Genomic DNA, 27,776 nt, shown 5'->3' with positions numbered 1-27,776 from the left:
ATGCATAGCCCTAATTACAGAGTATTGGGGATAAATAAGGAAAATGTAGTTATCCAATAACCTACCCACACTCAACTGTTTTTGTTTGTTTGTTGTTGTGTTTTGTTTTTCTTCCTTATGATGCAGAAAAGGCCCAAGAAGTTTGATTTTCAAAAGCAAAGTGGTTATTTTTGTTGGGTTTTGTTTTTTTACATTAGTAATACTGGGTTGTATAACTGCCTGACTGCCCCCTGTATAATCTGGCTTTGGCCAGAGGACTCCATACAGGCCTGGAGAATGCTGTGAGTGTATAACCTCACAATAGTTGAAGACCTGAATAATTTAGAGAGGGGTTTTTTTTAAGTCAGACTGTTTAAAATTCTGATCTATCATTTTTCCTAATAACTATTTAACCTAAACTCATGATAAATAGTTCAGAGAAAAACCTCTTTGGGTTTTTGGAAAGATCCATCTTTGGAAGGATTCAACAACCAGTTGCAGTCCTTTGGGCTTCCCACAAAAACAGGTATAACAAAATTTGATACTCTTGATAATTCTAAGGTTAAAAAACAGCTCAAAAGTTCTAAATACTGTATATCAGTGTTTCTCAAACTGGGGTCGCAGCTTGTGTAGGGAAAGCCCCTGGCGGGTCAGGACGGTTTGTTTACCTGCCCCGTCCGCATGTCCGGCCGATCGTGGCTCCCACTGGCCGCGGCTCACCACTGCAGGCCAATGGAGGCTGCTGGAAGTGGCGGCCAGTAAGTCCCTCGGCCTGCGCCACTTCCAGCAGCTCCCATTGGCCTGGAGCAGCGATCCACGGCCAGTGGGAGCCACGATCGGCCGGACCTGCGGACGGGGCAGGTAAACAAACCGGCCCGGCCCACCAGGGGCTTTCCCTACACAAGCGGCGGCCCCAGTTTGAGAAACACTGCTGTATATGAAAGGGTACAAAGTCAGTCCCCTCCTTCCCCCTTTTGTAGGTCAACTTTAAGTGCTTATTGCTTTGCTCTCTATTTATTTTTTATTCTCCTCCCAGGCCTCCTCTCCCCACCCCAGCCCACCCCCAATTTCTAATACACAGACTGTCTGACTCATTTTCAGGCTACTGAAGTATTTCTGTTCTAAAAAGCACAATAGGCCACAACCACCCATGTTACTTAGGGGGAAAAAAAGCCTCCACTGTGTCAGTCTCTAAAATGTACAAACATAAAAGAAAATTGAGATGAAAAGCTAATGACAGCAAATTTACAAAGAGTACATGAGAGGCTGAGATGAAAATATCATGCAAATAGACAGACACTTTTATAGTGTTTTTTCCCCCGGAATCTAGAATTGCATGATAGTATGAAAGGTGTGTAAATTAACAGAGAAAAATACTTACACAAACCTTTAAAATTAATTTGTTCAAATTCAGCTCAAGTAGGAGTTTAAAATGGGTTTCATTGTCCAAAGAATATTTTGATTGCCTTTCAAGGAGTGCAGGGAAAACACCATGGTGTGGAAGGGAAATGATATTCCAGGCACCATTGAGAAAAGAATAAAGAAGAGACACAAGCTAGTCACTTAGGTAACTTTTGAAAATCCCATCCTAAATGCCTGAAGAAATAGTAAGATGATAAATATATTTAAAATAGGGGATAGGTGCTCAGATGAATATTTTCCTTCCTCTGATCATCTTACAGGGAACTATTTTTCAAAGTAGCAAAATACTTTATATTATCAATACTTGGATTTTTTTGGTTAAAAATGATTTTCCTTTTATAAAATGAAAAGTAACATCACTGAGCTGTACTTTAACAAGCTATGTCATGGCATGTATTAGTAGGCTGCTGGAGATTAATATACTCACTTTATGAGTGTGTCTAAGAAGTGATATCTACCATACATACAGGAAAGGGCACTTGCCACTACTATCAGCAAAAAGTTCTCTTTTAGTTCAAATGTCAAAGGCTTGTGTTTTCAGAAGCAAAAGCCAGAGTTCTAGCCCTAACTCCCCAGTTTTACTGTATTACTATGTGTAAGCAGGATTGGGGAGCCACTGTGCTAGATACTGTACACACTCATTATTAGAGCAAGTCTCTGACCCAAAAATTTGTCAATCCAGTTAGACAATAGACAACTAAAAGTGACTGATTAGATACATACAAGTATCAAAGGTGCATATCTATTTTTTTTTTAAATCTATCCTCTTAGCAAACCCCTACCCCATTACCCAAGCCTGTTTCTACATAGCTGATCAAACAGGACATACTTATTCCACCTTGTCACTGCAAGAGAGACAGAAAGATTCCACTTCTCTTCCCATTTATCTACCTCATTTGTAGCACAGTTGTGTTACAGGTGCACTCATCAGGTAGGGTGACCAGGTGTCCGGTTTTCGACCAGAATGCCCGGTTGAAAAGGGACCCTGGCATTAAAAGTCCAGTTGGTGGTGCTGCGGAGCCAAGGCAGGCTAGTCCCTACCTGTCCTGGGGCACCACGCTGTGCCCCAGAAGCAGGCAGCAGGTCCGGCTCCTAGGTAGGGGGCACGGGGCTCCGCGCTGCCCCCGCCCCAAGCATCGACTCTACACTCCCATTGGCCGGTTCCCCATTGGCGGTGTCTGCTGGCAAGAGCAGTGTGCGCCGTGGAGCCCCCTGCCTCTCTCCCACCCCGCCTAGGAGCCAGACCTGCTAGCCACTTCTGGGTCACAGCGCAGTGCCACAGGACAGGCCGCAGCCTGCCTTAGCCCCGCTGACCGGGAGCTGCCTGACGTAAGCCTGTGCCCCAATCCCGAGCCCCAGCCCTGATTTCCCCCCAAACCTGGAGCCCCCTCCTACACTCCAAACCGCTCATTCCTAGCCCCATCCCAAAGCCCATACACCCAGCCCAGAGCCCGTACCCCCTCCTGTACCCCAACGCCCAGCCCTGTGCCCCCCCAAATCTGGCGCCCCCTCCTGCACCCCAGAGCCCGTACCCCAGCACCTCAACCCCTGTCCCAGCCCAGAGCCCCCTCCCACACCCTGAACCCCTCATGCCAGCTCCTCCCCAGAGCCCTCACCCCCTCCTGCACCCCAACCTCCAGCCCCCTCCCACATTCTGAATCCTTTGGCCCCACCCCCCAAGCTGGAGTCCCCTCCTGCACCCCAAACTCCTCATCCCTGGCCCCGCCCCAGAGCTAGCACTCCCAGCCCAGAGTCCTCACCCCCTCCTGAACCCCAACACCCTGCCCCAGCCCAGAACCCCCTCCTGCACCCTGAACCCCACATTTCTGGCCCCACCGCAGAGCCCACACCCCCATTTAGAGCCCTCACCCTCTCCTGCACCCCAACCCACTGCCCCAGCCCAGTGAAAGTGAGTGAGGGTGGGGGAGAACAAGCCACCAAGGGAGAGGAAAAGTAGTGAGCGGGGGGCAGGGCCTCGGGGAAGGGGCAGGAAAGGGGGCAGGGTCTTAGGGAAGGGGAGGGGCTAGGGTGTTCAGTTTTGTGCCAATACAAAGTTGGCAGCCCTATCATCAAGTGGGTGATGGGGCTTGACCTTTAATTTTTTGCTTCACAATGCACAAGCTAATGCTCAGCTGTTGTGGCCTATTGCTGTACCAGAACCCACCATTAGAAACCTGAGTGTCATCCACTGTAATCCCATGGCCCAACCTGTATTTCCATTAAGCCTGTATGTTTTCTACATTGTCACAGTAAGGCCCTTGAAGTCACTACAACTGTGTAAATATTTTCTGCTTTTAAAAAATACAAATGTTATCATTTTGGTGTTTAAGGCCTCCAAGGTATTTCAGTAGAAGAAATAATATAAAAAAACACTACATTCTACATGTAATATTAAGCAGAGAAGGAGAAACTTGGGACAGGGAGTGAGGGAGATTTCTATTGTGTAGTGTAACAAAAAACAGGAACCTATGACCATGCAGAACAAAAGTAGGAAAGCATTTTTCTACCCTGTCCACGTGAGTAGGTATATTATATTATTTTGTCATAGAACACCCCCTTTGAGACTCAGCTTGTTTTGTGGGAATGTTGACAAAGTTAGCACCATAGCTGGGGAAAAACCCAGTAGGTAAATGACAATCAAATGACAAAGGACTTAAATCCTCCTCCATATAGGTAGGACACTATGCTTTCTTTTGTCTTCACAATCTAGACTTTTGTACAAAAGTTTGCTCTGTCACCTAAACTTTCATTTAAAAATCCCAATAGTGTTTCACGTGCCACAAGCTCAAAGCTGGGTAGGAACATGAGAGTAATCCATGTTTCTAAACCTAAATAGTTTTATATTAAGAGAACTATTTACAGTGATGCTGCAACTGCAGCTAGCTTTCTAGCCCCATTGCAAATAGGACTGGCTTCATGTTGCCTCCTCCAAACTCTTCCCTCCTGCAACTTGTGCTCCTTCCTCCAAGTTCCATGCAGCTTTTTACAAATAGGGTGAGATTCTAGGCTACACCTCTAAGAACCAGAGCCCAGGTGGGCAGGGGGGTCTAAGGTGGCTTTATGCCATCTTTGCACCCTCTGGATTCTGAGCAATTCCAGGAGCCAGAACAGTCCCTGGTGTAATTTCGACAGCCATGAAGACTACCTAACCAGCTGTCTACAAAAAGCAGCACTGCCCAGACTCTCCTCGGTGCTGCATTATCCAGCCAGGCTCCTGGCCCCTACTCCCCACACCCACATCCACACACCATGGTTTGGGACAGGGTCTAGTTCCTAGACTGGGGAAAGCCACAGGTGAGGAGGGTGAGAATGTTTTTCTAAGCATGTAGCCCAACAGTTGCCTGAAACAACAACCCTATTAAAGGTGTGAATTGTTCCCATTCGTCTCAAAGGAGTCTTAATGCTAAACCTTTGTGATGACAGTTTAAATGTTTACCATTGATTATTTTCAGCTAATGATCTTATGCAAGTACAATGAAAATAAAACACACTGGAAATAGGAGATACCAAAATTAGCCCTCCCCCCTAAGAAAAATGTGGGGTAGGGGATCAGATTCTGGGACTCAGATCCAGATCAGTCTCTGTGGCTGTGAAGCTGACATTGGGATGGGGGTGTTACTCTGGTTCCAGGCTCTACAGAAAAGAAGTGTATACTCAGTACTGCCAACAGAAACACTCAAAAATCATGAGTCAGGCGCTAGAAATTACTTAGATTGGCTTAAAAGTACTGAGATTTTTAAAACAATTTTTCCTTCTGGTCTTTGAGCCTTTACAGTGCACTCAGGTCTCCTTTTCAAGCTTTTCTCCACCAACACAAGGGGTTGAAATTTGCTTTTTATATAAATGAAAGCAGAAATTCCCATGTTATCACTGTCCCTGGGAGCTAGGGTATTCAGTAAAACTTCAGATATGAGACTTGCAATTCAATCATGAGAGCGGGCAACACCGTGTACTATGCACTTCCTCCCTGCTCATCCCTGCCCAGGCCCTTCTCTAACTCTAGCCAGGCCCCATATCCCTTTCTTCCCCCCATCCCCCCCCCCCCCCCTCCCAACAAGCCCAGATGGCTCAATTTCACCTCAGGAACTCTCTCTCCTCCCAAAGGCAACTACTGCCCTTAATCATCTCTGATGTCTTCCAGAGGTTGTATTTACATTGTAAACCCTTTAAGGCAGGGCACCATTGTTTTGTTTGTACAGTGCCTAGCACAATGGGGTCCTGGTCCATGATGAGGGCTTCTAGGCAGCATATTAATACAAATAATAAAATACAGTGGACTTAATCTCTTCCAATGTACTTTCAGATGAGGGGACTGCAACAAAGTAAGGGCCACCCTGTCCTCATCCACAGAAACATCTAGTGTGTTAGTGGAGAGGACCATTAAAGTGCTTCTGAGCCATTGTAGTTCAGTAATGGCTGCTGCAAGGAGACTATACCTATCCCTTCTGCCTGACTGAGGGCATGGGAAGACCACTGCCCCTTCAGAAGGCTCTGAGAGTGGATGGGGTAGTGATCCATGGTGGAAAACCATTTCCCTGAAGGTCTAGTGGGAACACAGGTAGTGGACTTTCCCTCTCTCCCCCAAGAGATTGGAAGGAAGTAAGTTAAGGGGATGAAAACTGCCAAGCCCAATCCTTGAAGGCATCAAAGACAAGTGGGACAGGGCATGCTGAATATCAGCGGAGAGGTTGAGTTTTGCAAGCTGGGTGGGTGAGGATACACAGTACTTCCACTATTTTCATTGTCATGTGATTTACTTGTAAAACTTAATGCAAAAATTTGAGCCTAGTATTGGTAAATGTGACATTGATATTAGTGGTCTGACTCATCAAAGTAGGCACTTAGTGAAAAAATTATTACAGTGCCTGCAATTAACTAGTAACAGTACTCCCTTCTACAAAATAAACCAACGCTATGCCTCTTTCTTTTAAATACAGCATTTGTGTGTCTCCCAAATTCTGTCAGTCTATCACTCACTCTCCCAAAAGGAAACCTTTGTACAAAACATGTCAGTAGGTTGAAGTATCAGTGTTTTTGCACATTATCATTAAGAATCATTAGAGTTAAAAAGTATCTACAAACCCCCAAAATTTAGAGATTCAGGAAATAGACTTAAGTTGGCACCTCTCAAACAAGGCACTCAAGCTACCTTAACTCTGCCCCACTTAGCAATTTCCCTGTACAAATAAACAAACAAACCCAGAAAAACATTGAACCTTATACATCAATACCTAAGGTTTTATTTTTACTAGTGACCAAAAACCTAGAATGCCTCCATTTTAATTGTACAGCAGAAGGGCAGCTTTATGGCTGCTGTGTGGGCATGCTCAATGCAAATAAATAATTGTACTGATTTCTCATTAAACAAGTAGCATAGCAAAGGCAATCTTCTGATCATCATCAAAGACTCAATTCTGCAAGATGCCAAGGACTGAGACCTGTGATTCCATGTAGCAGCTAATTATCCAAGTATCATTAGACCCAAAGCAAGCATGCCTCCATGAATAAACTTCACACATATATATGAACCAATTTTGATACTCAACATGCAAAGAAGTGAAGATGACAACCTGGCATCTCTATGGTGGAAGAGTTAAGGTATTTTGGGTGCCCTGTTTGAGAAGTGAAATATTTGCTTTGGACTTTTTGGTTTTCTAATATTTGTTTTTGTTGTTTTTCCTTAAACTTTGAGCCTGAAACCTTACATTCACCTTAGTAAAGCTTTTTGTGTAAAAACTTACAGTAAGGTGTATTAAAGAACCATGACCGATAATGTTGTTTAAAAGGTTTAATATGTTGTAATTTATTTCTAACTCCCTAGAAATACCAGGACACTTTAACTGTTATTCTGTTATATATCATATGCAGTATGTTGTTTAAGTATAGTGCACTATATATTTCATATAAACAAAGGGAAAACCCTGATGCAATCTTAACTTCTATAACATAATGACTTTCTTGAACTCTGGAAAACACAAGGAGCTATAGGCTGCAGGGCTTTTGGAGGTCTGCTGGTTTGTAAACAATTACAGTAGAGAGTGCACCTTCCATAATCTGAAATTATTGAGCTCTATAATGGAAATGCAGCTACCCTGGACCACAGCCCCTGACACAAAGCCATGCTTGACTCAGGAAAATCTCTGAGTCAACCCCTTAATATTAATTTGTCAATTAGTGTATTAGAATCTCACAATTACTTTGCACTTGGTCAATCACAATGAGTTTAAACATTGAAGTCAATGGGAATTTCACCTGAATAAAGACTGAAGAATCAGGCCCAATGGCAGAAGATACTTCCTGAAACTGTCAATTGACGGGTTACACTGTATTTCCTTCCTTTAATATTTTAGCCAGTATAAAATAGGCATAAATTCAGAGTGATTTATCAGTACAGAAATATTGGTAACAATACACAGTAGAACCTCAAGAGTTACGAACACCTCAGGAATATTCTTAACTCTGAACAAAACGCTACGGCTGTTCTTTCAAAAGTTTACAACTGAACATTGACTTAATACAGCTTTGAAACTTTACTATGCAGAAGAAAAATGCTGCTTTTAAACATCTTAATTTAAATGAAACAAGCACACAGTTTCCTTACCTTGTCAAATCTTTTTTTTTTAAATCCCTTTTTTTTAGTAGTTTACGTTTAACACGTTACTGAACTGTATTTGCTTTTTTTAAATCTCTGCCGCTACCTGATTGAGTACTTCCAGTTCCAAATGAGGAGTGTGGTTGACCCGTCGATTCGTATCTCTGGTTTTTGTAACTCTGAGGGGTTCCACTATATAGAATTCTATGATGATACATTAGAACACTAAACAGCCATCTAAATACTGGGCCAGATCCTCAGCTGGTGTAAATCCATGTAGCTAGGCCAGTTCACATCAGCTGAGGATCTGGTCCACTGTTTTTAATTCCATTTTTAAAATTGCTCAAACAGTTTTTCTGCTGCATTTAAACTAAACTATAGATAGAAACTATTCAGTTACTCTATATATTTCAGATCAGTACATTTTCCTCAGATGTCTTATCAAAAAGTTATAGCTTACACAAAAACAGGATATTGTTTGGAGTGTTGGGCAGGTAGCTTCTTTCATGAATGGGGCAGTTTATTTCTTTCTATTTACTAAATTCAGATTACAGGAAGAAGTTTTTATCATATGACAATCTGACTCCAGTAACCAACTGATGATACTTTACTGATGATGTGTATTGGTAAGACAATGCAGGATGCGCATTTTGCAGATAGTGTTTTTCAGGATATCTTTAGAATAAAAAAAAAAAAAACTTTGATCTGTAATTCAAATCACATAGCATCTTGGATTTGTTCCTCTATCCTGCCCTTAAAAAAAAAAAAAAGGCTTTATCTGGTGTGGTTGGTGAGCAAAGTAGGAATCTATGAAGAGACTATCCATCACATTTCTGTCTTAATTGAATGACACCAGAATGAGATCAATAAAATGTAACAAGAGAGAGCTTTGCATTTCCACATTCAGATATTCTCCCTCACTATTACTCCCAGCCATCACTGTGACCAGAAAGCATAAGTATGGCACTTGAATACTGCTGTCAAGCAAGTTGTTAGTATATGAGTAAACTTTTAAGGAAAACACTAAAACAAAACTGGGGGAGGTCAAGACATCAAAAGGCCAGTGCAAACAGCATTAAATATGCTGCTTTTAAGAGCTATGTTGCAGAAACATAAGAATTTCTAAACAACATGTTCAATGGCAATGTTTCAAATATAACTCCGCCCATCCCCGAGAGAGACAGAGAGAATGTATGCCTGACAAGCAATTGGGGTGTCCTCTTGGTTCAAATCTGCAAATTCTACTAAAAACCCTGACCAGCTGTGATTTCCCTACGTTCAAGGATCCTGAGATCTCCAATGCATTATTGATAACCTCATCACTGTGCTAAAAGCAAAGGCTGACATAATCCCAGACTTTTCTTGAAAAGCTCTAGCTTCACCTAGCAATCGATTGCAAGTAGAGTAAAATGAAGAGCAAATCTGCACATGTAAAAAGAATGTTATGTGCTCATGTATTGTATCCATTTTGGTTGGTGTGTTAAGTAAAAGCATGTTTTTAAAAAAAACTACCAATTCCAAAGATCTCATACAACTTACCATACAATGGTAATGTCTCATTATTAGAGAGCATATATTTTTACAGCACTTACTGTAAACAAGCCTTAGAATCTTATTTACTACACCTCTACCCCGATATAACGCGACCCAACATAACACGAATTCGGATATAACGCGGTAAAGCAGTGCTCCGGGGGGGCAGGGCTGCGCACTCCGGCGGATCAAAGCAAGTTCGATATAACGCAGTCTCACCTATAACGCGGTAAGATTTTTTGGCTCCCGAGGACAGCGTTATATCGAGGTAGAGGTGTATTTGTATTGCAAGATTGGGACCTCATTGTGCTAGGCAGTTTATAAGCACATAGCAAATGGAAGTCCCTGCCCTAAAGAGCTAACAGTCCAAACTAAGATAAGATGCAATAAATGACAAACAAAATGAAGCAACAAAAAGGGAGCCAGAACAAAAGTAATAAAAATAAAATTACTTGGATACATAGGTTAGCTATTCCACAAATAGAAGGGTATGAAACTAAAAATATTATCAACCTTTCAGTCTTAGATTCATATGTAAAGAAATGTTTAAACACACTGCATCATGGGAAATGTTCTCTTCATGTTTTCAGTCAGATTTTCATATTACAGCTTGAAACTCAATTAGATATTGAAACAGTTGCTGTATAAGTACAAACACCTCTGCCAGGAATTATTAAAATCCAACTGATGAAACACTTGGCCTCTTAACTTCAATAAATAATTCTTCATGCTTGGCTGACTGCATTGCTTTGTTTCCTCATTATTATGGTCATGCTCAGTATTAAAGCAGCTTTTTTTTCTTTTTTCTGTTGGCCAAACAACAATCAAAATAGCCTGGACAAAAGGACTAGGCTGTGATAAAACATGCAACTTTTCAAACCAGAAAAGACTTCTTTTTTTAATCACTGTTTAAACAAACTAATAAAAGGATCCTGCCCACCCTGTTTGGTAGGTTTTTCTTCTTCACAGCATAGCTTAACAGGCTCAAAAAATTTAGTTGACTTAACTTTCATTATAATATCAAAGCAAATAGCATGATTCACTGAAAGTACAGTCTATCCTTCAGTTTTTCTCTTATAATGATATCTCAATGAAAACTTAACAATACCTTTTACCACATACTATATGATTATGTTTATTATTTCCCTTTCTGGTAACACTCCTAGAGGGGGAAATATTTTAATGGATATGAGACTCCTTTGCTTCTGAATTTTGAGCATCAATACTGATCAATTTTATCTACTCTGAAATTCATTTATGATAAGGGGTAATATATATTTCCCTTAACTTTCAAAATGCTGCCTATTTTAAATTATATCTACTCCTGGGTCATTTATTTAAAAAAAAGTTAAGGTAATAGCCACCAGTTTTCTGGACTGATCATATACCGGTACTTATATGGTATTAAACTGGCCAAACACCCCCACTCAAAAACTGTCAAGCAAATTGAACTTTCCTCAGGGAACTGCTGCTCTCTGAGGCAGTGAATAATGATTTTACCCTTAAAATCTTCAGATCATAAACATTATAGATGAAAAATATGCAAACCCATCCCTCCTGTACACATAGGAGATAGTGTCCTATCAGAATATAGCCAATGTTAAAACATTACATTTCATTATACAGATATTTGGGTTTGGGTGGTAAGACTGACAGCTGCACAACTCATTAAGAGCCCAAATACAACTCTCACTAAAGTCACTGGGAGTCTTTCCTTTGACTTCAGCAGGAGCTAGATAGGGTTTGTATTGTACTGTCCTGCTGGCTGGTCCATGAAGTCATAAAGAACTTCTACATTCTCTATGCGAGAGATATGCATTATAGCCATAGTGACTACTACCATAGGGATAGGATCCCCAACAAATTAGTAGATGAAAGACATTTGTAGATGCTGAAGGAAAAAAAGCAACTAAAACCCATAAGCCACCAAGTAAAACTGTTTTTTGTTCTATTTTTGTACAGTATCTTATCACAATGGGGTCCTGGTTCACAACTATAGTTCCTAGGTACTACATTAATACAAATAAACAACAGCAGTATGCTGACTAGGTAGGAATAAGATGCACCACCTGAAGAAAGCTTCCAATTCAATATTTCATGAAAAATAAAGGACAGTTCTGGTCCTCGGAGCTGTGCAGAACTTGACAACATGGATTTTAAGGAGTTCACACAAGTACTATCTTCAGTTTCAATCTACACAATGGTTCTGAGGGTTCAACCAAACTCCATCTCAAAGAGACTCCATAAACCTCACAGGATTTCAGTGAACAGGTAAGATTCCTGCTCTTACATCTAGTAGGTTTACTTATAAGGTTTATGAACTTTGCAAACCTTTTCATGAACCTAGTCTGCACTTTTATGTTTAAAATGGAATATGAAATGAGATACGTTTTTCATGATTTGAGGCTTCATTGCAAACATTTCACACAGCTCTAGTTTTTGTTTCTTAATGAGCTATAGTAGTGGTTCTCCAACTATGTCATCCTGAGGACTGTTTTATAAAGTAGTTAGTTCTCAACCTGCTTAATTCTGGGAATGTCTCATTGGGAATGTGTCATTGGAACACAGTCTGTGCACAATTGTGCTACAGTACTGTGATAGAATGCATCACTGTATTCATACCCTACAAACTATTGTGATAATCTTTATATAAAATATGCCTTGTGAGATATCATTTGAAATCTAAACTTGCTGGTCAATAATGTTATGATAAAATGTATGTAATATTATTATATGTAAAGTTATGAACATAAGCTAAAATCATGACTGAAGTGTGTTTACCAGACACGACCGGGGAGTGGGTAAACCTATTTCTCATAGACAAAGGACAAGTTGATGACCTAACCAGGTGTTGTCAAAGCTGATGGGCCATCACCTATCAAGGGGCCATTCTTTGCCAAGGAAGGGGGGCAGGAACAAATACATGTGCATCTTAGCAAACAGCACAAAAAAAAAAAAAAACACCTTTCCCACACCAGACTCCATGTCTCTTTGCTCTCAGCTGGAAAGAAATTTATCTTAGATCACTCTCAGGAAAATGCATTTCAAAGGGTGACTGAACTATGAAAGTGAAGGTCAAAGGCACCCCAAGTTATCTTTTCCTATCCTTCACTCTCTTTTCAACCTAAGATGGCAAGGGAAACAGTCTATGGACTTTGGGAGCAGATCCTGACCTGAAATTTGGTCAGCAGTGAGACTGGGAACTGTGCTAAGAACTTCACCTTGAACCAAGTCTAGTTTAAGTTTAGAGAGTGTTTTATCTTTATTTTTCTTGTAACCATTTCTGAATTTTATGTCTCATTACTTGTACTCACTTAAAATCTCCCTCTTTGTAGTTAAATAAACTTGTTTTATTCTTTAATTAAAACTAATCCAGTGTTGTGAGTTGTTTGGGTAACTCCATTTAAATGAGCAGACTATTGTAAATTGATCCCCTTAGAGGTGCAAAGGACCTAATATATCTGGATTGTCCAGGAGAGGGCTGGACAGTGCAAAACATACTTTTTTTGGGGGGGGGGGAGAAATCTGGAACTGGAAGTGCATTGGGGTCACCCTGCAAGTAATAACCAAGGCTGCAAGAAGCCAGCATGTGGCCGGAGTTTGCTAACAGACTGCTAGGATCAGAGCTGCTGGACCTGGACTGTGGCTAGACACAGATGCTCAGGGTGTGACCTGCATACTGTTTGGCCCTTTTGTGAGGAGCTCAGGTTGGGAGCTACAGTAGCAAACCATTTTGAAGCACCCCAGATTGCAGGGCAAGTGACAGTGCAGCCCCTCACTGGTCTGGATTTACCCATCAGAATTAAACCATACGTTTTAACAGTTAGAGCCCCATTTATCTTACTGTGGCCAACCAGTTAGGAAAAAAATCAACAATTGTTCTTCTACCTACTACAAACACCAGTTGGATGAGAAAGCTTTTGAGAAAAGGGTAAATTCTCCCTTAGACTAGTCTGGATTTTCCCTGAATGTTAGTTGGAGTTGTGCATAATTAATGAGGGGCAGAGTTGACTGTAGGCACGTGCAGACCTATTGATTGCAGGTGGCCCTCTAATTCCCCATCCTCCTTCAGTGCACACCAGGGCTTAAAGTGGGTTGAGTTAAAAGGTCTTGTGAGGCCCCTGATTTTGATATTCACAGAGAGCCCAATATAACCTCAGGTCATTTCATTTGAAGATTATGAAACCTAAATATGTTTTGAAAACAGAAAAATACAGGTACGCATTCAGCAGCTCCATGGTGAATATTATTTACACAACACCTTTTTTTTTGGTCAATATGTATTCAGGTTTTACGTGGACCAGAATTCACAATGGGCCAGAGCCTGGCCTTCACTCCAGCTCCCTTCCATTGTATCAGTGGTGTAAAGGAGCCATAGGGATATCCCTACATGGTGTAAAACCAACAAAATGGCACTACTCCAACCAGGACTGGCCCTAGGGGCAGGTGATCATGGCAGCCTGGGTGCCCACATGGGGGGGGGGGCACCAGATCCCCAGGGGTCTTTTCTATTAATTTGGTTTTCTTTGCTTATCCTGGCCCAGGGAAAGGAGTGAGAGCTACAACTGTGAATGCTAGACCAGGGGAGGAAGTAGGTGATGCAACACCTCCAGGCTGGGCCCCACCAGGCTCAGGTTCAGACCCTGCCCAGCCCAGGGAGGGAAGCAGCTCCAAGCCAATCCCAGCCACTTGCACCTGGGTGGGTCCACCACCTGGCAGCCTCTCCTCAGAAGATCAGAGGTCCTGACTCCACCCCCTCTGCTCTGTTCCATCCTCCTTCCTCCATCCACACCTCTGCGGAGTGAGCCCATCAGGAAGGTAGGGAGAGGTGCCCCAGTGGGGTGGGGTGCAGGAGGAGAGTACAGCTCAGGGACCATGGTGGGACTGGGAGGGGGTTGGGAGATCCTAAATGGATGGGAGGGAATGGTGCAGGGGAACGGTAGGGGCAGTGGTGCAAGTGCTGTTGTGAGGTTGGAGGGGCAGTGTGGGAACCTATGTTCCAGTTATTTTTAAGAGCCAGGCAGCCCTCCCCATCTCCATAGGCATACAAGAGAGCAGGACTGGAAAGAGCTGGGCTTTAGCTCCTGGCCTCAGTCTCCTGCTGTGGGGTAGTGAGGGTCACTAAATGCAAAAACTCTTCTCTCAGGGCACTAGTCCTCACTCTGTCACCTGCTGCCACAGCTGCCTCTTTGAAAAATCCAACACAAGTAAAACTTACCAAACAACCCACTACATAGAGGGCCAGCCCTAGGAAGGGGTGATCAGGGTAGCTATCTTGGGCACCAAACACTTCCTTTGTTTTCATGTTCAGTCATTTGGTGTGCGCAAAAAACATTTTCCACTCAGGACATCGCAACACCTAGGGCCAGCCCTGACTCCAAGCCTACTTCCAGTCACATATGTAGGGTCAGGCACATACATGGGGGAAGAAGATGGGCCAGAATACATCTTCTCTCTGACCATGCAAGCTGCTGCAACAGCATGCTGGGAGCCATTGCAGCTGATGCAACTTAAAGCAACTCTCACAGTGTTCTAAATTGTTCAGATAACGAATTTCCACCATATCCCTCTCCAGAATTGAGTCACCGCAAAAGTGGCTTAACACAGCTTCTCCACATACCCCAAATTGCAGAGCTCAGTCATAGCTGAGGACTTGACCAATATGTAAGGGTTATCATTAATAAGTCAACAACTGCCACACAGTAAAACCCGAAATTCTACAGTTGTACCCGTATTGACTGTTTCAGAGTAGCAGCCGTGTTAGTCTGTATCCGCAAAAATAACAGGAGTACTTGTGGCACCTTAGAGACTAACTGTAATGCTTGAATGCATCTCCCATTTTATGGTAACTTCTGGTAAATGTTGATGTTTTATTGGCAACTTGTGTCTGTACATGCCCCTCTCAAACACACACACACACACACACACACACACAAAATACAGTCACAGTTAAAAACAAAACAAACATCCTGAAGGGATCAGAAAGTGAGAGGACAAAGAATAAATCTTAATCATATCAGATAAGTAATGCAGATGAAAATGTATGTAAGCATTAATCTTTAACCTTTTTCTTGAGTAGATTACATTACATACAAGTATTTTACTAACACTGTTCAAGTTACTTCCTAAACTTCAGTTCTCATTAAAAGCCCTGAAGAGCTGTAGTTGCTCTTAACTAACTACAGAATATAATTATTTAAATTTGTTTAAGAGGCTCACACTTTGTCTGGAAGTTAATGGGGGCTCTGAGACTGCCCAGTTTTCAAGATTACTGGGGCATTTCCACTCTGTAGAAAAGTTAAAGTTTTTTCTAACTGAAGCACTGCTTAAAAAAAAAAAAAAACCCACAAAGCTTCAAACTAAATTTAAAACCGTCCTACCTGCCAAGAATCTTATTTCACCATTTTTCTCCAATCCTGCAAATGACGCATACCTAACAATAAACTCTTTCATTTTCAACTGCCAAGTTTGTCTCTTTTAACAACTTTACTTTTTTGAAGGGCAAATTTTTAAAGAGCTGGTACAAATCTGCTTAAGAAACATTTTAAGTTTTAACTTTAAAATCATATATTTCTATGTAATATTTAAGACACTTATAATAACTTAAAAAGTTACTTTTTTCAAATCAATTTTGACACGATATATTAGAGAACAAGAAAAAACACAACAACAATTCAAGGAATCAAAAACCTCTAGCTCTAGCTCCCTTTGACTGTAATGAATCAGAATCAGGCCTAAGGGAAATGAGTATCATTCCTAAAGCTGTTTATAAAAGCTTAGAAAAAAATGTCCTGTGCTATTTTAGGTTTTCAAATATTCTTCATCTTCACAGTATTTTGCTATTTACTGTTTAATAATATATCCCTTTGAGCCACCAACATAACTGAGGTTTTCATTTAAACTCAAGTACGGTAATTTAAACTCATACTTCACTCCTTCATGCTCTTCCTTTTTATTTACTTTGATACACCCTCAATACATCAACTTTCATGACAGATTTCCATCACTTCATGTTTTTTTTAATTATAAAGAAAACTATTTTCTTACTTATATGAGAAAGTGGAACAGATTTTTATATGCTACATCTATTCCAGACTTGAAAAACATTTACACAGAAAAAAATCACTTGGAAAACAAGAATAAATACTAGATCAAAACTGATTTCTTTGCCAGATGCAAAATGCAGAGAAGATCCTGCAGTGTAACTCAAATCCAGCAAAGATCACTCAGCAAATCGTGAACCCCAATCTGAGAGGAAAATATTTTTTTTAAGTGGCAGAAAAACTAAGGGCTTTATAAAAATAACTGCTGCTCAAGTAGCTAAGAGGTATTTGAATATGAAAGATTAAACTTGTATCACATAAATCAATTTATGCTTCATGATACTAATGGATTCCTTCATACAAAAATTAGCTGAAGCTCTTGCATGGATAACTTTTTCCTGAAGTAATGTAAAAGCAATGCCAGCATACTGCCATTGCAGTTATCACATTTCTATAAAGCAATAACCACATACATGCAAAAAGTTTAATTTGTCACATTACCACTTACAATATTTATAGAGAAGGAGAAAATGCTGGGATTTGAACTTAATAATGTAAGGCCATAAATTAGCATCAAATGAAAGAAAAGCAATAAAGCAATGTTGTCACTAATTACTAACAATTAGTCTAAGTACAACAATTAATTTTGGGGACTGTAACCTCTATAAAATTAGCAGAACAAAAACTATTTCAATCAATATCCTTTTCTAGCTTCACATTACTAATTTAACTACTTTTTGGCATATCAAAAGTTTTTGAAGGCATTAAACACTAAGGAAAATGGAAAAAAACATATGGGTATGACTTGCTACCATAAATATGTTTTACATATCCTTTTTATTCATGAAAAAAAGATACTAAATGGGGGGGGGGTCAAACTGAATTTTGCTGAAATGGTCAAAAAGTTTATTTTCTTATTTTTTCAATAACCATATAAAATTTTTCATGAAAGGAAGTCTGATTTAAAAAATTCAGAATTATCAAATAGTTTGATAGAGGAAATCTCCAGCATTTTAGTGATATTTCTAGTATTATCACAATACAGTGAATACGAAATACGAATAATATCCTATCAGGTTCCCATATTTCATTTACTTTTTTTTTAATAGCAGTTATCCCTTCATTCTAGCTCTCATCTCAGCCAGAGTTTTATTAACACTGATGCAATGCAGCATCACCTATTGTCATTGGCACAAAGCAATGTCAGTACAAATGTCTCCACATCAGCCTTGCTTCAGGCATTCACTCTATGCTTCAGCTTTGTGTGCTGCTGGCTTCGTAACACAAAGTAAATCAAGCACTCAAAATGTTTTAATTGGTACAGCTACTAAGGAACAACCTTCATGAGGGCTGGAAAGTGCAGACTTCCCATATCAGTTACCATCTACTCAACATCATAAACATAAAAAAAAGGGAATATGATATAAAACTGAAATTTTGCAGAATTTTGTTCAATGCTGGTAACATACCTGTTACTACTATATTTAATCTCTAGAATGCCATTTTTCTTCACACTTGCCTGCATTTGCTTATTATGAAAATTCAATAACATTTTGATTAAAAAATCCCTAGAAAATATTTGTTTATAAAAGGGGCTGTTGTGTTTAATACCAATTAAACAATATTAATACACATTTTATTAAGACAATATTTTCATAGCGCATGCATGCACGCACACACAAAAAGCTTTCTGAGGAAACGTATAGAGTTTAATCAGCATCATATCAATTTATAAGCGTTGGGTGCTTGAAGCACAAATAAACATTCTAAAGGGTTTTAGCGCAAGGAGATAAAAATCTCTCTCTGGGGAGACTGCTAGAAACTGCTCCATTGCCTTTGTGCAGACTACTGGAATGTGCTTGCTTTTCATTTCTTTCTTTGTGTCTGGCACTCTGGCCTCACAGGCAGTGTCTTAAGCCATGCAGGGTCAGGGCAAACAGAGAACTGCATTCATGGACAGATCAAGTTTATGTGAGAATCTGCTCCTCCTGTGCCCTCAATTTCCATTTGAATTGTTAATAAAATCTCAGCCTGAAAGCACATGATCCCATCAGTGGGGAAGTCATGCAGAGAATCCTCCAGCTCAGAAAAACAAAATTTCTTTATCTTTTTCATCCTCCTCCTGCATTCGTGGGAATTACGCCATGTAACCCCTCCTAAATCAAAACCCCCATCACAACACCTGATTGCCAGTGAGCAGCTTGCATGAAAAGAAAAGAAAAGAAAAGAAAAGAAAAGAAAAGAAAAGAAAAGAAACATTTGGATAGCAACAGCAAAACCACAACCACAGTAACTCCACCTCCCTAGCAGTTTTCTGCTTCAGACACCTTCAGGCGAAAGGAAACACAGACATTTAAATTTTTTACGTTAATTTCAAACAGCTGATAACACTACGTGGAAGACTTTCCCACAGCTTTATGACACTGCATGAACTACAGGGCCACAGAGATAATAAAAGGTCATACATAAAGCAAAGAACAGAGCCATACCCCAATTAACTTGGTCTCCCCATGCAAAAACTGTACAGGAACAAGAGCCGATATTTGCTGCAGGCATCAGACATGGATCTCTTAACCTTGCCACGGTCTAACTGGGCCTCTTGCTTCTTCTGCCTTTGCTCCTCGCAAACTGTTTTAATATTGAACGCTTTTCAGAGGGATGGGCTGATGAAAGAAAACATGAATTTCCTACTTGCCCTTTAAGGTGGGTTAAAGGAGGTGTTAGTAATCAATTATAGAACAAAAGGAGAAATAGAGACTAAAGATTCTAAAGAGTAAATGTCTTAGATTAGAAAACAAGTTGTAAAATGTAAGTGTCCCCTTATTCCCTCCATCATGCATTACTATTTGTTTAGGAACAAAATGTAAGATGTTACTCAAATAACTCAGGCATGAAATATAACAATCTACTAGGCTTTCCTCAATTTATAGTTGGTCTTTAGACTAGCATACCAGGTTTGAGTGTGACAATAATTTTGTTAACGCATGATAGGTTTACATTCTGCGGTTTGGAGGATTTTTCCATTTCTGATGGTAGCTTTTTCTATTGTCTGTAGTTGTCATTAGCATAAAACAATATGTTATGGAAGATGTGACTTTGGGTCCAATCCTGCCAACCCTTACATTCACTGGCTAGTCCTTGCTCACACCAGTTGTCCCATGGACTTCAATTGAGCTACTCATACTAAGACAGGGTCCCTTAGATTATAGACTCCCCTCAGGGCAGGGACTATAGCTTTCCCTATGCCTGCTTAGTGCTAAGCAGAATGACTGCACTTTGTAAAAATAACAACAACAACCTATTTTAATGTTTATCACTTTGAAAATAAAAAAAAATATTTTGCATTTTTTTTTAGAGGTGGTGCAAAATGCAGATACAGTAGAACCTCAGAGTTACGAATGACCAGTCAACCACATACCTCATTTGGAACCAGAAGTATGCAAAAAGGCAGCAGCAGAGACCTAAAAAGAAAAAGAATAGGAAATACAGCACAGTACTGTGTCAAACATAAACCACTAAAAAAATAAAGGGAAAGTTTAAAAAAAAGATTTGACAAGGTAAGAAAACTTATTCTGTGCTTGTTTCATTTAAATTAACAGATGGTAAAAAGTAGCATTTTTCTTCTGCAGAGTAAAGTTTCAAAGCTGTGTTAAGCCAATGTTCAGTTGTAAACTTTTGAAAGTACAACCATAATGTTTTGTTCAGAGTTACAAACATTTCAGAATTACGAACAACCTCCATTCCCAAGGTGTTCATAACACTAAGGTTCTACTGTATGTTATATTAATAGCAAATCAGTAGGATATATTGTAGCAGTTGCTTAGCATGACCACTTTCAGTAAATTGTAAAATTGATTCCATTATAATCCTGCTTTTACATATCTTTAACTAGAGCTAGTTAAATTGTTCGTAATATAGCTAATGAATTTAACACCTCAATGTCTGTTCACCAGGCACCTGCAAACAGGTCATGGATTTTATTAATTAGTTTGTTAGTTAGTTACAATTCCTCAGTGAAAAGTGTGTGCAAACATATTTGACCCTGTGACATATTTTTAAACTGGTTGATAGAAACAAACACTATTTGTTATTTGTACTATGTGATTGGTTACTTAAATCAGAATAAATTGCATCCCTTTTTCTGCTTGCAAATTCTCCACAAACATCAAGACGGAGATGATCTTCTAATAAAGTTGGAGCAGAACTGTAATTCAATACATGTGTGGATACTTTGGAGATTGCATACTAACGGTGTCTCCTGCACAGCTCTCACTATGTTTCACTCATTTATATATGGCACTAGATAAACCATTTAAAGATCTATCAGATAAATACCACTGGAGTTTTTCTTTCACACTTTTTGATAGATTTTAAACAATAAACAAAACAACTTGTGGTCCTTACTCAATTTTTATCAGGCAATCTCCAAGTGACTTTAATGGCATTTTGCCTGAGCAGAAATTTAGAGATTTTGTTGCAATTTAGAGGACTAAATTCAAATTGTGGGGAGAGGGGAATCAGGCAATGCTAAAGTCAGTTCCAAGAAAAAAATATCAAGGGTGGAATTTTTGAAAGCACCTAAAGCCTTTTCTTCACCGGAGGGGAAAGGGGAAAGATGTGTTCTTAATTATGTTAGCTAAATTGAGTTAGCTCTCATGAGGTAACACCTGAATGAAGACAAAGCAGATTGTAATTTTCACACAGGTGAGCAGGTCAAGTAAACCCTATGTTCCTTCTTAGCCTTTAGCTTGAACAGCTAACTGTCATAAAAACTGCAAACTGCCTTGTCTTCACTAGAATTTTACCTTGCATTTACTAAGAACACACCTTTTATTTTCTACTGAATACAAGGCCTTAGAGAGTTGGGTACTTAACTCCATTCAGTGGGCATTGGTAACCCAATTCCTGTAGTGTCTTTTGAAAACTCCACTAGAAATAGGCTATTTTGTACAATTGTAGTATTTTCTAGTCTTTTCTTTTTTCCTTAACATGTTGCTTAATAGATTACGCTTCATGCTGTAAAGTGTATGACATAAAACACATTGGTTGTGCAAGACCAGTTGCCTTTAAAACCTCCCCAAGGGCAGATAAAATAGTACCAGTCTAAATCCGCAGCCACAGAGTGAAAGTCACTACAAATTTTAATGTGATGTTACCACTTCACTGCCAATGTGATAATGAGCATGAGCTTTTTCATGCTGACTATGAGCTCTATGGGCATAACAACTAAAGTCTCCTGGAAAATCAGGATCTCTCCCTCTTTATCACAGTCATGCATAAGGGTACATGACAGGTTCCAGTTCAACAAGACATCCAATATTATTGTTCTTGATTTACATTATAATAGTGTCAGAAAACCCAACCAAATCACGGACCCATTGTGGTAGGCACTATACAATCAATAAGACATTCCCTGCTCTAAAGAGCTTACAATCCAAGTAGAAAAGAGAGAGACACGAGAGAAAGGATGTTCCCATCATTTTTACAGAAGGCGAAATTCTGGCCCCATCTAAGTTAATAACAAAACTCCCACTGACTTCAGTGGGCCAGAGAAATTAAGTGACTTTCCTAAGGTTATTATATAGGAAGTTTGTGACAGAGCCAGGAACTGAAACCAGATATCCTGAATCCCAGTCCAATGCCTTCACCACAACAGCATCCTTCCTCAGTATCCACCTGTCTCCTAACTTTCCACTAATACACTCTCTCACACACACCTTTTATTCTCTCCTTGACTCAACCTCCAACTCTGGAACTCAGTTCCCTGCAGGAGTTTGCTTAAAGCAGGCATCTACAGGAAAGTTGACATACTGAACCCTGAGCCTTGAAGATGTGGGCCCCAACAAATTACTTTGCAGAGGGCTCCAAGCTTTATTTGAACCAGTCCTGAACCTAATTTCTGCATTACATAACTTATTATTATTTTAAATGATTCAACCTTAATAATTTAAACTCCATTTAGTAGAATTCCTTCTTGAAGCTATAATGAACTGTTGTGTGTCTACATTACAGAAAGACAACAAATGCATTTCTTGATCATTTCAAGTAAGCTTTTCCTTATTAAATATTCTGATCTGCTATGGGTATAATCAAACTAAAACATCCACAAACTACATCATATTCCCCCAATTTATATAATCCACCTCTATCACTACCACAACATTTACTAAAGGTGTTAATTGCTATGTTATCAGCTGATAAACTAGCTAGACTGTAACAGTACATCCGTCCTTTAAGGTACTATACATAATAGAAGCAAATAGCTACAGACTTCCCCATAACATGTAAAGCATTAAAGATTTATGCACAGTAATAAGCAATAGTAAATTTACTTCTCTCTTAACATGCTCCTTTATTATTTGGTCATAAAATGGGAAATTTAAAAAAAAAAAAAAAAGATAAATCAAACAATACAATTTCTAGAAAAATCTAATTATTACTGCATCTCACATTTAGTTTATATATCAAAGGCACGGAAAAGACAACTTTATGCAAACTAGTTGTGAATTTCCATGTCTTTTAAAAGACTGGAACAACTCAGCATACTACAAAAGTTACACACAATCCACTTTGCCTGTACTTTTCATCCTCACCTTCACTAGTCTATGCCAGTGCTGAGTAGATCTGAGGTGAGACTCCCCATTGTGCTAAATTACGTGATCTTGTAATGCGAACACTTTGCTCTATGAACTTGATTTAAAATACATTTATAACCTTACCTATATTCAAACTCCGGGCTCCAGAAGTGAAAGATTACAGAAGTAATTGATCCATATTATCACCTTGCCCTTGCAAACGTACACCTTAGAACATTACCACTTCCAATGAAAAATATTAGCACACCTGATAACTAATTTCTAATTTAATTGACTCTCAAAATATCTCTCACTAGCAAAAATAGGACAATGCACTTTGGATGGATAGGAACCAACCTCACTCCAGCCTGTAAAGGATTGTGTATTCTATCTTCTGCAATAAAACAAACGCCTACTTATACAGCTATATATTTTTAAACATATTTCCTAATTTATATTATCAACATTTAGATGATTGAAATTAGATATTTAAAGGTCATTTGGATCACTTATACTTTTGTTTCCTTCTACATTTCTCTCATAATTTATGAATAGTCAATTTTTCTACTAGCAGATTCCCATGCACTGGCACTGAGCTGCGAAGGTTCTATTGCAAACACTGCAGAGGAAAGACCATTTGTTTAAAAAATATATTTTTTTAAAAAAAATCACTGGTTTGGGGTTTCTTTTATTTGTTGCACAAGTCTTTGCACAGTCTAAAGGCTACCAGTGGTTCTCAAACTGTGGGTTCGGACCCCAAAGTGGGTCACGACCCCGTGTTAATGGAGTCACCAGAGCTGGCATTAGACTTGCTGGGGCCCGGGACTGAAGCTCCATAATTCCTGATGAGCCAAAACGAAGCTGTGAGTGCTCAGCACCTCTGCAAATCAAGTAACTTAATTAGGCTGTTAAATTTTAGGCACCTGTTTGAATAATTTGATCAGTGTCTAACCTCTTTATGTAAGTGTATAATTTCTACTCTTGATAATAAAATAGTCCAGGATTTTTTTTTAACATGGCTTCCTTCAGCTATGCTTTCAGGGATGAATATAACTCAGCTCTCGTTTTCCCTGTACTTCTCCATTTCCCGTCTTTACTGGGGTGAACACCTCCTCTATCTGAGCTGGTCATGGCTTGTGCCAGAGAGAACTGCTCTAATAAAACACAAAGCACTCCCCTTCCAAGGGATTAATTGGGTTATCTTCAAAGTCCTCCCAGAGCCTAGCGCCCCAAGATGATGATGATGATGATGATATGAACAGAGATCACCATGCTCCGGACAAGTTGCCAACACATTTTCCTGCAATTTACCTTCCTATATAAATAAGGAACTTAACTGACAACAGTAATGAAGTGTTTTAATTTTACAAGTGCCATGTAAGATGCATGTTTTTTTCTTAAGCACTCATAGGCTCTATGTGATTACTCAGGATCAGCTGGAGCACCACAGAATACATCAGGAGCCATGCTTGTATGGAACATGCCTGCAATGGGAGGGGTTAATGTACTCTGTTGTAGCATTCCTATTGCATTTTTGTAGCTGCCAAATTTTGTTTTGCACCATGTATGACAGTTGATGCAAAATATTTGCAAATTACCTCATTACGTTTAAAATTACTTAAAGTCAACGCATCTTTCCCCAAAGAGTAGTGGTGGGAGGACAGAAGAAAACTTTGCGCCTTGGGATGGTAGGTCGGTGGGTTGGAGGATGCTCAGGAATGTCTGGATATAATTGGTGTGGGGGGTAAGGGGAAGTGAGGGGGAAGCTCTGGGGTAGCTGGGAGGGTGGTTGCTGGGGCTGTTGGTACTACTAGGAGTGAGGGGGTTCCTGAGAAGGTAGGTAGGTACTGTTGGTGGTTAGGGCACTGATGGGAGAGATGTGGGTGCTGGGACAGCTAGAGGTCAGTGGTCTCGGGCGGGGGAGGGTTGGTGGGTGCTCAGGCTGCTTGGAATGAAGGGTCTGCGTGTGGAAGAAAGTAACTCTTGTTGGGGATGGCGGGTGCTGGGCTCCTGAGGGATAGTTGGGCACTGGAGCAACTGAGGAGAAGGAAATATTAGGTATCTGGAGCTGAGTTTACTGCTTGTTGCCAGCTGCAGGAGTGGGGTGAGCCTCTCAGGCCAGTATCAACCCATTGACTTGTGCATCTGCCCCCACTTCCACCGTCTTCTCCATCTACCACCACTTCCTGACACTCCTACCTGCTCCGCAGACACCACAGCAGTCTCTAGACGTCAAAGGGCAAAACTGCAGGCAAATGCCTGCTCCCTTCCCACAGCTAAGCTGGAAGTGTGAGAATCCAGCTGGGTTGAGAGAATGAGTGACAGGGCAGATAAACAGGCGACTGTCATGAAAGTTACAAGACACTTGGCAGCTCTACATACTAGAGTGTTTTACGGTCACTGGAGGTAGAATAGCTTTCCAGTGCATCATTAGCAACAACATTTTCATAAGCATATTTTCATGAAGCTTCTCAAGAAGTTTCACAAGGCAGAAACGAGTCAAGCTAGTTTAACAAATCAAATTTGGATTTAATAGGTACCATATGAAGCAAGGTTAGAGGATAAGCTACTGTTTTGTGGTTTGTTTTGTTGTTGTTTTGGGTGTGTTTTATTTGCTGTTGGTGGTGATTTTTTTGATAGAGAAGAAAAGGAAAGAATTCTAGAATAATAGAGAGGAATTGAATTCAGATGGTATCTTAAACATCCAAATAAATAGAAATAGGGATCCACAGAAATGGTTATATCCGAAGTGCAAATAAATCAAACAAGGATATAAAGACGGAGAAGGTAAAAACAAATAAATGGGAATAAAAGTACATAAGGTTTTAAATTAAAATCAGAAACCCATGTGTTTAATTCTAAAGGGAACAGTGAGTGCCAGAATATTGAGTTATATGTTACTTTACTGAAGACTAGGTCAAGATCTTATCAGCTCTATTATGAAGAATGTCAATAAAAGGCTGCACAATGATAAAATGTTTAATTAAAAAAAAGAACATGGTGCAACTTATCAAGTCCTTTGTATTAATCAGAAAGAGGAGCCAAATGTATTATGTTCTCTGAGTTACAATTCATACTAAATAGTTCGCTGCCCCCACTCCCCACCCCCAATCAAATATTCTTATGATTGTGAAATCTTGGGTGGAGATAGATTTGTTTATATCAAATCTTTTGCAAATATGTTTATGCTTATCTGCCTCGGGAACACTTTATTTACTTTGAAAATCTGAGCCTACTGTGATGGAATAAACACTTGGGTCTTGTTTGCAGCATCTCTCAGTTGAATAAGTGACACATTGACAATTTTAAGTAACAAAACAAAGGCTTAATATTGATTCAACATGTTGATTAAAAAGTAACAGGAACAACCAGATTTAACTAAGTTTTTTGTTTATAATTTATATCACCCTGAATGAATACCAGATCTGTCCTAAAGATGTTAAACATCTAAGTAGACAAAGTAACTGACTAAGGAGCAGAGAGAAAGGATACAGAAGCAAATGACAAAACATGTATGGTTGGTACACATCTTGTTTTCTCCAAGGTGAAGGGGTTTTTCAAATTATTTTTTTCATGAACTAACTTAAAAGACAAGGTGAGGCATGAGTGCAAGGACTCAAGAAGGATTTAAAAGTAGGAGAGCATGGTTGCTCAGTGTACAGAAATAAAACAAGAGGGATGAAGGACCAGAAGCAGCAGAACTAAAAAAGGAACATCCTGATGCCACCCTGGCCTTCCGTGCAAGGGGAGCAGGAAAAAGTCCAAAGAGCAGCTACAGATGCATCATAAAGGAGACTTCAGCTGGAGCACATCTCAGAGAGGCTATTCAGGACTCCCCATACACCATGGGAAAGCTATTCAGGCCTATGCTTTAGAGGCACAAACTACTCCAATGGGAACTGAAGATTATCTAGAGTTTTTTCTTAATTATTCCAGAACAGAAAGCACCACAAATTACACTGAAAAATAGGAAATGTCTCTCATTGGAATGGATACACCAACCATGTGAGTGAGTCTCAGAGACACTGAAAGAAAAAAATAAATAAAACAGAATGGTAGTTTGGAGCACATGCAGAGTTACCCCCAGAGTTTTGATCTGATACAAAACCTAAATATCAACACTTGTGACTAACAAAACATTGTGTGGACAGGAATGATACATGAGTGTGTCATTTAGGGCAACACTAATGTTTCTGACCATGAAGTTCTGTAGCCTCAACCAGAAACTCGGCTGATGGAGAAGAGAAATGATGCAGTAGGTATGAATATTAATACCTTTTTATAGGATGTTTTATAGGACCTGAATGTCACATATGCAACAAATGCAATGGTGATGGGGTCCAATACCCATTATTTTTTTTTAAAGGTAGGGTAATTACCAAGAATAAACAAACACCTACCAATCCCAAAAATAAAGGTTTTAGTAAACCAAAGACATCTGGAGAAAAATTCCACACAGCAATGAAGAACAGAGTTCAGGATCTTAGAAACAGAAGATGAAGACCCATTAGGTCATCTAGTGTTTCCTCTGGAAGTTCCAGATTGTTCCCTACAGTACATTTTTTAGTCCTCAGAGACTAGTCTAGTTTTAAAATGTCCCTAGCAATCGGAGAGCCACCATTTCCTTTGGAA

The sequence above is a fragment of the Emys orbicularis genome, chromosome 1, assembly GCF_028017835.1.
Source record: "Emys orbicularis isolate rEmyOrb1 chromosome 1, rEmyOrb1.hap1, whole genome shotgun sequence".
Classification (NCBI taxonomy): Eukaryota; Metazoa; Chordata; order Testudines; family Emydidae; genus Emys; species Emys orbicularis.
Note: the sequence above shows the minus strand (reverse complement) of the source record.